The sequence below is a fragment of the Phyllobates terribilis genome, unplaced genomic scaffold (assembly GCF_046119375.1).
Source record: "Phyllobates terribilis strain yellow unplaced genomic scaffold, ASM4611937v1 Scaffold_3__8_contigs__length_932513732, whole genome shotgun sequence".
Lineage (NCBI taxonomy): Eukaryota > Metazoa > Chordata > Amphibia > Anura > Dendrobatidae > Phyllobates > Phyllobates terribilis.
The window spans coordinates 723,862,666-723,877,991 of record NW_027362763.1 but is presented as its reverse complement, the minus strand read 5'-3'; the positions used below and the strand labels follow the sequence as shown (position 1 = coordinate 723,877,991).

Below are 15,326 nucleotides of genomic sequence, written 5' to 3'. Positions count from 1 at the left end.
AGGGACATCATTTCGGGGAAGGGGACCGGTGGAGCGCCATAAGACAGGAAGGTGTTTCCTCTGCGGGAAAAAGGGACATTTTATTGGGGGGTGTCCATCCCGTCCCTTGCAGAGTAAAGAGTCGTCGAAAAAACTGTTGATCCCAGGTTGTGTGGTGGACGGCAATCTGGGAGTAGGTATTTCGTCCCTAGGTTCGTCTCAGTTTCTCGTACCGGCGGAGGTGGTGGTGGGTGCGAGAACTGAGAGGATATCTGTTCTTCTGGATAGTGGGGCCGGGGCTAATCTGGTTGATGCTCGGTTTGCCCGGGTTCAAGGTATGCGATTGAGTGAGTTGGCTAAACCCATCCCCATATTCTCGATCGATGCCAGGCCTCTCGGTCAGGGAAGTTTTTTGCAAGCTGTGCATGGCGTAAAACTTCAAGTGGGGGCAATACATAAAGAACTGTTGTCTTGCTACGTGTTGGAGGGTCTTCCCACTCCTATAGTGTTGGGCCTTCCTTGGTTAGCTAAGCATAACCCGGTTATTAATTGGCAAACCAGAGAGATAAGCCAATGGAGTAAATTCTGTAATAAAAACTGCATGAACACGGTCATCGGTGCGGTTACTCCTTGGGTCTTACCTCCATTTCTGGCGGACTTTGAGGATGTATTCTCGGAGAATGGGTGTCAGGAACTACCTCCTCATCGCGAGTATGACTGTTCTGTAAAACTGCTCCCTGAGGCCAAGTTACCTAAAGCTAGGTTGTATAACCTTTCTGGTCCTGAGAGGCAGGCCATGAAGGATTATATTTCTGAAAGTCTGGCTAAGGGGCATATTAGACCTTCATCTTCACCGGTGGCCCTGAGGGTCCTGAGGCCCCTCGTAGAAGGGGGGGTACTGTCACGGGTGTGTTGCCACGAAGATCGTCACGAGTACACAGCCTGACTTCTCGCAGCTGACTTGTTGGTGCTTTGTGTTTTTTCGGCAGTGAAGGAGTTAATTCTCTCTCTCTCTGGGCTAGCTGAGGTCCAGCCTCGCCCAGCTGCAATCAATGCTTCTTTAGTGAGACTCCTTCATATTCCTGCAGGTCTGTTTGGGAGGTGTCGGTGAAAGCTTTTCATTCAGACTTACAGAGCGGATCGTGGTGTTTGGAGTTGCTGAGATAAGTGTATTTGGAAGTGTTTTTTCCCTTTCCTCGCTTTATCATTTATCTCCTTTCCCGTTGGTGTTCCCTCTGTTGTAGTTGTGTAGAAGTTGTATGCAAGGTGGTTTTGGTTTTTCCCTTGTACTGTCTCGTTCGTCTAAATACTGTGTGTGGGCATATTATTTCTGGTTCCCAATTGTTGTGATCGGGGTCCTTCTCAGGACTAGATTACTGAGGTGCAGGGATCCTCAGGAGGTAGGGGTTACGCTGGCGGCCTGGACCTCTGTACCTTTAACAGTACCTCCAGGTTGAGGGATTAGTCAGGGCCCCAGCTTAGGGTCAGCTTAGGCCCCCTACCTCCAGTATTCTGTGACAGTGTGACACTACATCCCAGACACACTCAGGGGTGAAATCGTGACAGTTGCTTTCTTTCAGAAACAGTGTCTCCTCTTACTATGGGTGATGAGTGGTATTGCAGCACAGTTCTACTCCTTTCATATGCCCCTTTAAGACTCAGATGTAGTTTTATTTCTAGTAACCTGTTTAAGGGGCACAAGTACCTATGTTTTCCATATCCTGGACAACCCTTTTAAGTATTATTTTTCTAATACCCGTTTCTGATACATCACGAGCCAAATACAAGCTGCAGGTGAGTATGGTGCCTATTTTTTAGATTTGTGCTGGAGACAGTAAAATTTCAGGAGGGCATCCATAAGGGAGAACGTGAATTATTTGACGCATCCACAAACTCTTGTAACTGGTTTTATTGACATTTGTTTATTCAAGCGTGAAGTAGACAGATACGTGACGTAACCAACTTTTACAATCTGTTGCATAATTCAGTATCTAGACTTGTGCAGTAACGCTGATAAATACTTAACTCAGAGATGGGAGTCGGTGTTATGTCATACCCCGGGGTCAAAGGGCTTTATGAAGATGTGCAGATGTGATGGAATCGTGGAATATCTTCACTCGAGTTCTGATTTGTGGCCGCGGCTTTTCTTGCTTTTATTCATTTTTATTTTCAGATGATATTTCAGACAGATGGTGAAATATAACCGCCCACAGGTTGTAAATACGTGAACTAGTGCAGCACTGGCAATGTGTGTATATCCTGAGATAAATGCATGGATTCTGTATGAAAAAGTGGCCCGTTGGTGCCTTCTCCAGAAAATGCCCTTCTTCTGTCTAATATTATGAATTACGCCTCATTCAGACATCAGGTTTATTTTCAGCAATGTGCAAGATCCTATATTATACAGTATATGTCCCTTATCCTGGGTCCAATCCTGGTTTATACATATATCCCCCATTCTGGTATATATGTCCCTTATCCTGAACTCCATCCTGGTATATATATCCCCCATCCTGGTATATATCCCCCACCCTGGTATATAGTTCCCTTAACCTGGGCCTTATCCTGGTAGATATGTCCCTTATCCTGGTATATATATCCCCCATCCTGGTATATGTCCCTTATCCTGGTATATATATCCCCCATACTGGTATGTATGTTCCCCATCCTGGTACATATATCCCCCATCCTGGTATATATATACCCCATCCTGGTATATATTTCCCCCATCTTGGTATATGTCCCTTATCCTTGTGTATATATATACCCCATCCTGGTATATGTCCCTTATCCTGGTATATTTATCCCCCATACTGGTATGTATGTTCCCCATCCTGGTACATATATCCTCCATCCTGGTATATATATACCCCATCCTGGTATATATATCCCCCATCCTGGTATATGTCCCTTATCCTGGTGTATATATATCCCCCATCCTGGTATATGTCCCTTATCCTGGTATATATATCCCCCATCCTGGTATATGTCCCTTATCCTGGTATATTTATCCCCCATACTGGTATGTATGTTCCCCATCCTGGTACATATATCCTCCATCCTGGTATATATATCCCCCATCCTGGTATATATATATCCCCCATCCTGGTATATGTCCCTTATCCTGGTGTATATATATCCCCCATCCTGGTATATGTCCCTTATCCTGGTATATATATCCCCCATCCTGGTATATGTCCCTTATCCTGATATATATATCCCCCATACTGGTATGTATGTTCCCCATCCTGGTATATGTCCTTTATCCTGGTATATATATATCCCCCATCCTGGTATACGTCCCTTATCCTGGTATATATATCCCCCATACTGGTATGTATGTCCCTTATCCTGTTATATGTCCCTTATCCTGGTATATGTCCCTTAATCCTGGTATATGTCCCTTATCCTGGTATATATATCCCCCATCCTGGTATATGTCTCTTATCCTGGTATATATATCCCCCATCCTGGTATATGTCCCTTATCCTGGTATATATATTCCCCATACTGGTTTGTATGTTCCCCATCCTGGTATATGTCCCTTATCCTGGTATATATATCCCCCATCCTGGTATATGTCCCTTATCCTGATATATATATCCCCCATACTGCAGGGCCGGCGTCAGCACCCGGCGCACCCGGGCAAATGCCGGGGCCCTGAGCAGGCAGAGGGGCCCACTGGCGGTCGCGCACCCCGCTGGGCTATGGGCGGAGGAGAGCGGTGTCAGCGCCCGCCCTTCTCCGCAGCTTGCTCAGGGCCCCGGCAGCTGGATACTTACCTCTTACGTCTTTACACCGCGCCCTCCCCTGAGCCGTCACAGGGAGCGCTGAGCGGGAAGACGCCGACAACGCTGGAGTTCGGACCCGAGCAGCGGGCAGCAGGTAGCAGGTAGCAGGTGAGGAGAAGGGAGGTGAGTATTTGATTTTTTTTTTTTTAATGTATGGAGGCATGGGGCAGTATAAAGAGAAGGGGGGGTACATCCCGCATGGGGCATTTTAAAGAGGGGGGGGTGACATCCTGTATGGAGCATTATGTGGGGGGTAACAGCCTGCATGGAGCATTAAAAGGTGGGGCCTGTATGGGGCATTACGTGGGGGGACAGCCTGTATGGGGCATTATGTGGGGGGTAACAGCCTGCATGGAGCATTATAAGGGGGCACAGCCTGCATGCAGCATTATATGGGGGCCAGTATCCTGCATGGAGCGTTATAAGGGGACCGGTATCCTGTATGGAGCGTTATAAGGGGACCGGTATCCTGTATGGAGCGTTATATGGGGGCCAGTATCCTGTATGGAGTTTTATAAGGGGACCAGTATCCTGTATGGAGCGTTATATGGGGGCCAGTATCCTGTATGGAGCTTTATAAGGGGACCAGTATTCAGTATGGAGCGTTATATGGGGGCCAGTATTCTGTATGGAACCTTATATGGGGGCCAGTATTCCGTATGGAGCCTTATATGGGGGCCAGTATTCCGTATGGGGGCCAGTATTCCGTATGGAGCCTTATATGGGGGCCAGTATTCCGTATGGAGCCTTATATGGGGGCCAGTATTCCGTATGGAGCCTTATATGGGGGCCAGTATTCCGTATGGAGCCTTATATGGGGGCCAGTATTCCATATGGAGCCTTATATGGGGGCCAGTATTCCGTATGGGGCCTTATATGGGGGCCAGTATTCCGTATGGAGTGTAATATGGGGGCCAGTATTCCGTATGAAGCGTTATATGGGGGCCAGTATTCCGTATGGAGCCTTATATGGGGGCCACTATTCTGTGTGGAGCGATTCACCGGTTTCTGAGCTATTGTGGAATTTACAATAGATATCACTCATGTAATGTAAGAAGTGAAATATTTGCATTGTACTATATATATATATATATTTCTCCGCCGTATCTCTGCATCATGAATCGTGGTATGTGTTTAAGGGGCCCACTGAGACTCTTTCGCCCGGGGCCCAGAAAAACCTGGAGCCGGCCCTGCCCATACTGGTATGTATGTTCCCCATCCTGGTAGATATGTTCCCCATTCTGGTATATGTCCCTTATCCTGGACCCTATCTTGGTATATATATTCCCCATTCTGTTATATGTTCCCAATTCTGCCGCTGTTCTTTAATGCATAGAAAAAAAATAAACAATTCTACTCACCTCCTCTCCGCTCCCCCGCCGCACTGTACTCTTCTGAAGCCGGCAGATGACTTCAGCGTGCAAGTGACGGGAGCGCATGACGTCACTGCCATGCCCCAGTCACGTTTATGCCGATGTCAGCTGCCAGCCTCTGATTGGCCAACAGCGTGTATTGCCGTGCACATACCCGGCAGGTCTCTGCACCGCAATACACTTCAGCTGAATGTGTTTCCGAGGACGCACATCCAGTTGAAGTTTGCGCTGGCATTGGTGGACCCCTCACACCAGCAAGGGCCCCGTTGCGACCTGTGCGACCGCGATCGTTACGTCCCTGCTTATCAAGTGGGTGGTACTACTCTATGACTCACAGCCTTTCTATGACAATGACTTTAGAGATGGCTGTCAATCACTTATTAGAACCGCCCACTGGACTCCTAAACCCAGAATAAGCAGGGATTGAAATTAATACAAGTTGTACCAATCTGTCTAGATTCTCCTGTTACTGCGCACAGATCGCACCGCATGTTCAATGTGACACATTCCTTTAAACAAATATGCATTTTTAAATCTATTGAACTGAATCAAAAGCTGGGAGTAAAATCCAAAAAGTGCGGAGCGCTCTGTGTGTGTGCCTGGAAGCCGGTTTATAACTTTCCATGTGTAATACAGGAGTGATCTGAGTAGCACTTTTTAGTCGGATACAAGCATTCCTTAGAGATTTATCTGCAGCATTTATATGATTTAGTTGGGTCTTATGATTGGGCTCACATGTACTGGGCAGAAGAAATAAATCCCCATAATAGGAGGCACATGAGGTGCGGAATTGCCCATAGTTTTGTGTTTCAATTAGACTCTAAAGTGAACTCGATGGCAAGACATTGTCCAGTATTTTTCCTCTTAAACATAGAGCATCATTTTTCAAATCCACATTTCCTGCATAGATTGCTGTTAACAGTTCCGAAGTGGACAGTTTTGGCTTTTATTTTATTATTCCCACTGCTCCCGTGAATATATACATTTTTTAAATCTGCCATACAGCTGTTTAAGATATGGATCTTTCTATATACTGATATTTTTTATGGTCTTTACAAAGGGGGTGTGGCTCAGCTTACATGATTCCTCGGGTGCGTGGACCCGTTGTTACGGGTGTATTAAGTGTGACAGACAGTCGCTCTGGATCCCACTGTAGAAGGTCACTGTGATTGGCATTGCAGACGCCTTCTTGATCCTCTCATCTCTGTAGTGTAATGATATCCTTCTTCCTTTAGGACCCAGCAGCGACCTCCACCGTCTGCTGCTAATTGACACACCCTTGCTTGGTAATTAAAAACTCTCAGTGTCTCCAGAGAGTCGCTGGTGATAGTTCTATGTTCCTCTGTCCATGCCTGGAGTACTAGTAGTCGGCTAGTTTCTTCTTTAGTCGGCTAGTTTCTTCTTGGACGTTCCTTGGAGGACAGTTGGTGTTATCTCTCTGGTGTCTTCTCAAGCTAAGTGTATCCCCTTTGTTTGTTTACCTTGTTGTCTTTAGTTACAGTGGGGCCAGACTAGTGTTCACCCTGTCCCCTCCCTACCTAGGGCCTAGCTCTAGGGACATTCAGGCATTAGGTTTCCTGCTCGGCAATAGGTGCGGAACCTATAAAGGGACGATAGGATAGTCAGGGTGATATTAGATCTGCCTAGGGGTCACCACTCCCCCTTTCCCTAGTTGTTGGGCTCCCTTTTCCCTCTTCCCGTCATTGTACACTTGTTCCTTCCCTCACCTTGCGTGACACCCGTATGGCAGATTTTTTTTTTTAAAAAAGTAGAACAAGAATATTCAGGGTAGCAATGGGAAGAAAATAAAAGCAAAAACTGCTCACTTTTAATCTGGTGACAGGTGGTCTCTAAATGTAATGCTTACTATCTCCGTTCAGCACTAGAGGGAGCCCCAGAGCTTACTGTATACTGTTTTATCATTTACTTCAATGTGTGACCTGTATGCAGTTTGCGCCCTCTAGTGGTCCAGAATTTTATCATTGAAATCTATTTTTATGCAAAGGACCGTGCAGAGGTCTGACCTCTGCAGAGATATATTAGGAAATAGGTATATTAGGAAATTAATCATTATAGAACTGTAAACTTATTTAGGTAAAAAAAATATATATGGTCAAGGTTGGCCATGTGTATGTGGTGAATTTGTTTGCTTCATCACAGATCTGTTAACATTTTCTTGGACGTGCAGATTGCATAATATACGAGCACACAGATACATGCACATTGTCCAAACAGCACTTGGAATGTACAAATAGCTTGAACTGTCGTCAAAATAATGATCGGGTTGTGAAAAAGAACATTTCTGCTATATTCATAACACGAGCTGGAATGTGCAGGAAAGTGTTCAAAATGCTGCGAGGAATGTGAAAATCAGTCAACCAAGGCAGTGTCAGTCATAGGAGGCCAATTAGGAGCCGGATTGCAAACAATGTATAGTATAAAAGCCACATATAGCGCTACCTATGTGTTCGGTACGGTGCTCTTGTTCTCACCTCAATACTTTCTCTTTCCTTCACTAACCTCATTTATTAACTTATATATGAAGTGTTATCCCCCTGCCTCCTATCTCTGTCTTTCAATGACTTGCTCTATGGCTTCTTCTCCTGTGCCCTCCTGTGCCTTTACACTTTCTCTGTTATTTCATATTCCTTATTTCTTCAATTTTGTCCATTATTCTTGTCTTCTTTCCTCTTCTTTCTATCCTTCTCACGCTTTCTTTTTCATCCATATTTTTTGCCATTTCTTTCTTTTTGCACCATTTGTTATTCACTCTTTTAGAAGAGGTGTTTACAATGCACCAAAAAAGTGCCAAAATTTTAATATGCAATATTGGTCTCAAATAAGCCAGCCAAGAGGTGATGTAAGGAAAACTGTTTAAAGCAATTGTCTGGTACTTTTAATATTAATGGCCTAACCTTAGGATAGGTCATCAATACCTGATCGGTGAGGATGCATCATCAGCTCTTCCCGGTTCCGGCAAAGGCTGGATTTGATGAGTTGCAAAGCTGCACAGCACAGCTCCATCAACTGCAGTGTGGTCACGGTCAGGTACTATGTATAGCAGTGGTTCTGCAGTATTGCACTATGGCCGTTATGGAGTTGACGGAGTGTCAGGATTCCAGTTGTCCTTCTACAGTTTGACCACTAGTGGCTGCAATTGTTCACCTTAATAATTATGCTGCAATCCCACTCCTTACCACTGGAGGCTGCTGTTGTGCTCTGCAATTGCCCTTTACTAACTTGGAAGATTCTGAACTTGTGGAATCCATCTTGTTTCCTGTTTGGGCCTACTTAAAGCCACATGAATCTCTCACTCATTGCTTGAGTATTGTGTCTAGCTGTTAGCCTAGTTTCCAGTCTCCAAGCTCTTGAACATTCTTACCTAGATTGTTCTTACCTATCTACAGATTGTTTCCAAAACTCGTTTTGTTAACTACAAGAACTTCTACTACCGCTTTCTTTTCCTGCTCGTGCTCCTTCGACCACTGGTTTCCAGCAGTACTAGGCCAGTATCATAGCACGGAGCTGTATATTTCTGCTCCACAACTTAGCAAATCCAGCCACCACCTGATCGGAGTGGTGGGTCCAGGTGTCGCACCCCCACCAATTTAGTACTGATGACGTATCTTAAGGACAACCCTTTTAATCTAGAAAGATGCACCAAATCTATCATCCCATGTGATAACAAATTGGTCTTTTTTTGAGATGCCCAAATTAAAAGAGGACCTATGCTGACATGTCTGTTTTAGTAAACATTTCTATTTCGCATAATTCAACATTTCTGGAGCATGGTTCTTTTTTTACATTGTGCTGTTCCTCTATTATTATTCTTAGAAATGTATGAATTCATTGACAACTGGGTGCTAACAGTTGGGGGGGGGGTGTCCCTGCACACGCTCACATTATCCAATCAATACTGCTGACTGTGCATGGACACGCCCCCTTGATAAATGGTAACATCTAGTTATTAATTTATTTATAAATGTCTAGTAGGAATAACAGAGGAACGACTGAACTCTGAATTATAAGGAAAGATGCTCCAGAATTATTTCATAGCGAATATATGTCTTTATTAAAACAGACATGTCAGGAATGATGAAAAGTGACAGTATTGCTTAATCTTCCCAGTTGTTTACAATTTTCCATCCATCTTATGTTTCCTCTATATATCTCCCTGTCTCTCGCTCTCAGGTCATATCTTCCAAATTGCACCTCAGTCCATCCCTAATGCCTCCTGATTCCCTCTATATCTCCACCCTCTGTGTCTTCATGGATCTTCCTTATCTAATAAATTTCTCCATTTCTCTTTCTCTATCCACATTGGAGGAGATTTTATTTTCTGTCGATTGCTGGAATCGATCTGCACTGTAGATCTGATATTATCTGCCCCTTGCCACAGTTTCCACCATAGAACCTCCATTTCCCAATAGGTGTGAACTGTATTTAGAAACATTTTGTCACAATTCTACCCCTCAATGTGTCTGGGATGCAGTTACTGACAGCTCAGTCTTCCAGTCTGGTGAAGGGATGTGCTGAGCTGTCGGTGTTTTGATTGATAGCTCGGCCATCCAATCTGAGGCTGGGAGGTGCTGGGCAGCCTTCTGGTGTTTCCTGTCCCAGGTGATTTCCCAGCTACTTAGCTGAGCTGTCAGTCCCCGATCTTTGCCAGACGTACATTCAGCTCTGTGTGGTTTGTCTCTCTGTGCTTTGTGTTCTGCTTTTGGATCTTTTTGCTGCCTGACCTTGGACCTCGTTCTGACCATCGTTTTTGCCTGCTCCCATTGCTCTGATTCGCTATCCTTCTGGTATTCTGACCTCGGATTGTTACCTGACTATGCCTTTGCCTCTTCCCTCTGTTTATAACGTACTTTCCTGGCTTTTGACCTTGGACTCTTTAACTACCCTGATTCACGGCTTGTCCGCGAGAAGTGACTCAGCGTCACAGATTGTTTAAATATTTGATTTGACAAAAATAATAGTAAATGGTTACAGTCTACAAAACTTTACCTTATAGTGTGAACCTATACATGGTTTTATAACGTTGGGTTACCCTTTAGTAGAGAAGACAAAAATAAGACTTCAGGATGCAGAAAGACAATGAAGACATTGCCTCTCGGGCCGTAGCTGGCCAGCAGCATCTCCAGGGCATGTTCTCATGACACTGCATATTATTTTTGGCTACAATATATTGCTCCCTTGGTAATACAATATTGTACCTCAGCCCCTGGCCCTCTGATGCCTTCATAAGAACACACTGTGCAGATCAATGAGTCGCAGGCTTTTCCTGTTGTGCCTCCCTCAAGAAACATTTGCTTCCTCTTCTTGAATAAAGTAAACATGGTTTATATTGGGCTCCAATATAATAAAAAAAAAAGTGCAGTAAAGACGTAATAGACTTTTTTTAGTAAATTGTGCAAAAGTGAAACACACCCAGTTGGCATCTAGTGATCGGTGTGATGCATAGACTGTATATATCATAAGAGGGGACCCTGGCTCCGAGCGTTCCCATCCATTATGAGCCTTCATGGGGCTTCCTCGCTCTCCGAGAACTAGGAAAGGAGGACAGGGGAATTGGCTTAAGGTTTAGCTACCCTCCTTTACTACAAGAATGGAAAGGAAAGGGGAGAAAGCAGCTGAAGCCTTGGCGTAAAGTACCTTGTTACCACCAGAGGAAATTATTCTGAGAGCCCCCTGTCCTACTTGTGCTATTCAGCCTTTGTTTTATATGTCAGACCCTAAACACAAAACTTCAACCCTTCAATCAGCTGATAGATGTTGATGTCAGAAGTGTGACCTTCAATATCCTAAAGATAAGCTATCAGTAATTTAAAGGGTTTGTCCGGCCTTAGGATACTTGTGTATCCTCTCATTGCATGCACTGCGCATCTGAGGATTCTCCGGTGCCTGTGCCGGAAGTGGGCGGTCATGTGACCGCAAGTATGCGATTTTCAAACTTACTGCCACATTCCGACTAGACATGTGCGGACTCGCTCAATTCACTTGCATTAAGGGAGGCTGGACATAGTCTAGTTGCAATGTGACCGGGAGTATGTAAAGCTCATACTTGTGGTCACGCACGTGCCACTGCCGGCACTGGAGAATCCTCACAGTGCACAGTGCACCTGATGTGAAGATTCACAAGTCTGCAATCACATAGAGTGCCTACAGACTTGTACCCTAAAGCCGGTCGACCCCTTTATGTCACCACTGGGCAGTAGGGTAGCTCACTGGCTAACACTCTTTCTTTGCAGTTTGGGATCCAAATTCAAATTCCACCAAGGACAACATCAATAAGAGTTTGTATGTTCTCCCTATGATTGTGTGCGGCTCCTTCCAAAATCCAAAGACATATTGACAGGGACCCCCAGTGATCCCAAGAACTTGAAGAAGAGCCCCATGTGAATGGAGCAGCGATCTATCATGCACACATCTGTGAAACTCATATTTAATGAGAGTGGATCTCAGCATTCAGACCCCCAGTGATTAGAAAGTCATCCTCCCTTCTGTGGATAGGGAATAACTTCCAAACTTTATACAATCCCTTTAAGAGAAAAGAGGAAGGTGACAATGAATGGGCACATGAGTGAGGTTGTGGGATTTAGTAGCCATTGGCTTAATAACGTGCTGAGTCTTCATTATTTCTATAGGGTTTGGTTGTCTTTTCATGCTGTGTTTTAATAGAGCTGTCAAGGGGGGTGCTAATAATTATTGAAATGAGTCTTAATAAAAAGTCACCCTATGAATCATATCCCCGTGCCCAACCTTTCTATTTCCACAGTGGCCGTTCATTAGAAAGTCTCCCGCACAGTTGGGGGGGTCTGTAACTGTCCCGCAGGCTCAATCAGTCATTTATAATTAGTGTGTTTTTTAATTTTATTTTTTTTGTATTCTCTGATACCACATTATGGGGGCACCGAGGAAGTCAGTGTAGGGGCACTGTTACTTAGATAGTGTGGATGTATTAATGGAGCACCATGGTATTGATGTGGATTGTCCATGTGGATTATGTGGATTTTCCATGTTATTAAGTATTGTGTGTGAATGTACTTGATGTGGGCACTATTCAAGAGGTCAGAGTTCTGTTTTTTTTCTGATACAGAGCTCCAAATCCCCTGCATTGCGATATATAAAATCCATTAACGATTCAATTTTTCCACAACTTTTTTTCTTTCATTTTTTTATCTACTGATTCCAAAAGTTATAACTTTTTTTTCTATTGATGTATCCTTATGAGCACTTTTTTCAGTGCCACCATTTTGGAGTACGTATAACTTATCGATTAACTTTTATAAAGTTTTCTAAGGGGCAACAGAAAAAAAAACAACAGAAATTCTATAATATTCTCTTTCACGGCGATACCAAATTATTATTTTTTTTAATGTTTTACAACTTGCTGGAGAAAAGCACATTTTATTGAGTTTTTTTTCTGCGAGTTATAACGTTTTAATATTTTTTTTGTCAACGGAGCTGTGCGAGGGCTTGTTTTTTTGCGGGACAAGCTGTAGCTTCCATTGGTACCATTTTGGGGTTCATTCTAGTTTTAAATCATTTTATATTTCTTTCTTGCAAGAAAGATCAGTTCTGAAATGTTTTATTTTTTTTTAATTTCTTTTGTTTTGGTTTATAGAATTTTTTTATTCACTGTGTTATTTTTACTGGGTCGTTAGGAATGAAATTTTGTTGCTTTTGTTTCATTTCTTTCGGTTATTTTTCCCCCTTTTTTACTTGCAATTATATTTACACCTTTTTTTTTTTAACAATATTGATTAACTCTTTAAGGGAACTTATACATGTGTTCATTTGATTGTTAGGCTTCAGGCTTCCATGGCAACCTATCAGAATATACTATCAGGGCTGATGGGGTGACGGAGGAGCCAAAAAAAGAGAAAATCCAGCTTCTGGCAAGAATAACATAAAAATTAAAGCATTTATTGAAGCATGTTAAAATTCAAAAATTCGTTATAGCAAACGGGGAGTAGGAGGCAAAATGGCGACACGTTTTGAACGGTAACTTCGTTCTTCCTCAAGGCCTGATGGGAAAAATCTCCCATCAGCCCTAAATCCACATGGAGTAGGTTTGATTGGATGAAAGCATATAACAAAACTAATTCATGACAATTTGATAGACAACCATAGACATAACCATGACGTAGGAGCCCCCATCATCTGGAGTGGGAGTTATGAGTCGCTGCAGCTGGAATCTGACTGTATATTAGAGTTTAGCTCCTGAGATTGTGCCTGGCAAGTGCTGTAAGTTTTTGCTCATAGTTGCTTACTTCCACCCATCTGTGCTGTAAATATATGCAGGTGAGAATATTTGATCGGGAGAGAAGGGGTTATAATATAGCGTGCTGGCTACATCCAGTAGAGGGAGTTTGTAGAGTTTGTAAGCGCACTGTATACTGTGTTATTATTGAGTTCAATGTAAAAGCAGTATGCAGTCAGCTCCTAAGCTCCCTCTAGTGGTGGCTACAGGTAGCCAGAATGTTAGGCTTTTATATCTGTCTGGAAGTGATTTAAAGCTTCATGTGAGAAAAATGAAGCTACGACGCTATAAAGATATATTAAAAACTTAATCAACACAAACGCAGTATTGTCTAAAGACTGTGTCAGGAGTATTAGTGGAATCGTCATATTTGAGGGGAAGACATACATGGGAAAAAAAAATCTTTTGACACATAAAGCCGAGTCATTTCTTAAAAGCAGGCAATTGTGGCAAGATATTACTGAACTGGCTGTTATATAATGGATTCATTTGGTCGTCTGTTCAGACTAGTGTCATCTGACGGCATCATGAGAATTGTCTTATGTCACCTAAGAATGAAGTTATGTTTGCTCAAGAAATATTTTGGATAAATGCACAAAAAAATGTGGGAAGTCTTAACGATTGTGTAACTTAAAGAAACTTGTGGTTACAAATAAGTATTTTGTGCATTGGAACAGTATTAAGTCTATTGGCTTGTAGGGAATAATGGGATTGCCCTATGCCTTCAAGCTGGAGATGCATTTAGAGAGCTTGATCAGATGAGAGCTTTCCCTCCTGACCCCGGAGTGTGAATATGTTCTTAAAAAGGACAGAGAATAAGCCGCCGACAGACTCTTCTGGCAGTGACTTATCTGTTGTGAGAATAAAAGGGTGGGGCATGATGAAATCCAACAGTCCAATCCTTCATTTACCCTTCATCTGCCATTGGATTCCCCAATACACGTGAGCTGGTCGGCCGGTTCCCGCTGAAGTTGACATGTGCATGCAACATTAATTTGTATGGAGAACCAGCCATATATTCGGCACCCAGGGCAACGTTCTGGTGCTTTGTGGTCGGGATTTGTATCCAGTAACTATATAGTAGGTATCCATGGTACTCAAGTTTTTACGATCACGTTAAATAAAACAAAACATGATTGGGAGATTAGCATTGGTACCCAATGAGATGTCATGGAGACATCACCAACTAGACGCAAATGGAGACTCGGGCGTTGACCAAGGATGGACCAAAATGGAGGCTGTCTCGTTGTATGTGAAAAAATCAATGTTGATTTTTCAATATATATATTTTTTTACTGAATCACAAAAAAACTAAGTGCCCTGGTTGTCTACTAAATGAGATTAATCTGTATGTCGTGCTTTACTGCCGGCACTCAGTGGTTGTTGAGGCTTCCTTTAGCTACTGGCCCTTGGGCACTGCCAGATTGCCTGACCATAAACCATCCCATACTTCTCTTAAAATGCATTTAGGCTGCAGGATTATCATGAACGAGCAGTCCTAGGAACACTCACACCATGATAATTGCGCAGTGTAGACAGGCTGCCGATTACCAAACGAATGAGCAAGACATTTGTTTGTTGCTTGAAATGATCTTTTGGCTCTCTGCAGCACATTTGGTTCTCGGCAGCACATTTGGTTCTCATTTGCACATCGCCCCTTGTAAAAAGAACTCATGCTGTAAAAATAAATAGCAATAGCGGCCCATGTGCACTGAACGGTCTATTACAGATCATTCAGTCCACATCTGAAGTGCGGTCTGCCTGAGGAAATAGGCTATTTAACAACCGTCAATCGGCAAACATGTTGCCATTCGGCAGTCGTTTAACACTGCGCATCGTGCAGTGTAAATGGACCACAAAATTGTATCTGAAAAGTTGAGACAATATACTTATCTGGTACTGATCTTGAGTTACAGC

General features: G+C 43.4%; 1 protein-coding gene across 2 annotated transcripts in view; it reads left to right on the top strand.

Annotated features, from left to right (window-relative positions):
- Positions 1-15,326, top strand: part of EPAS1 (endothelial PAS domain protein 1) — a 166,401-nt gene that overhangs the window by 77,762 nt on the left and 73,313 nt on the right. The gene's annotated exons all lie outside the window — the stretch shown is intronic.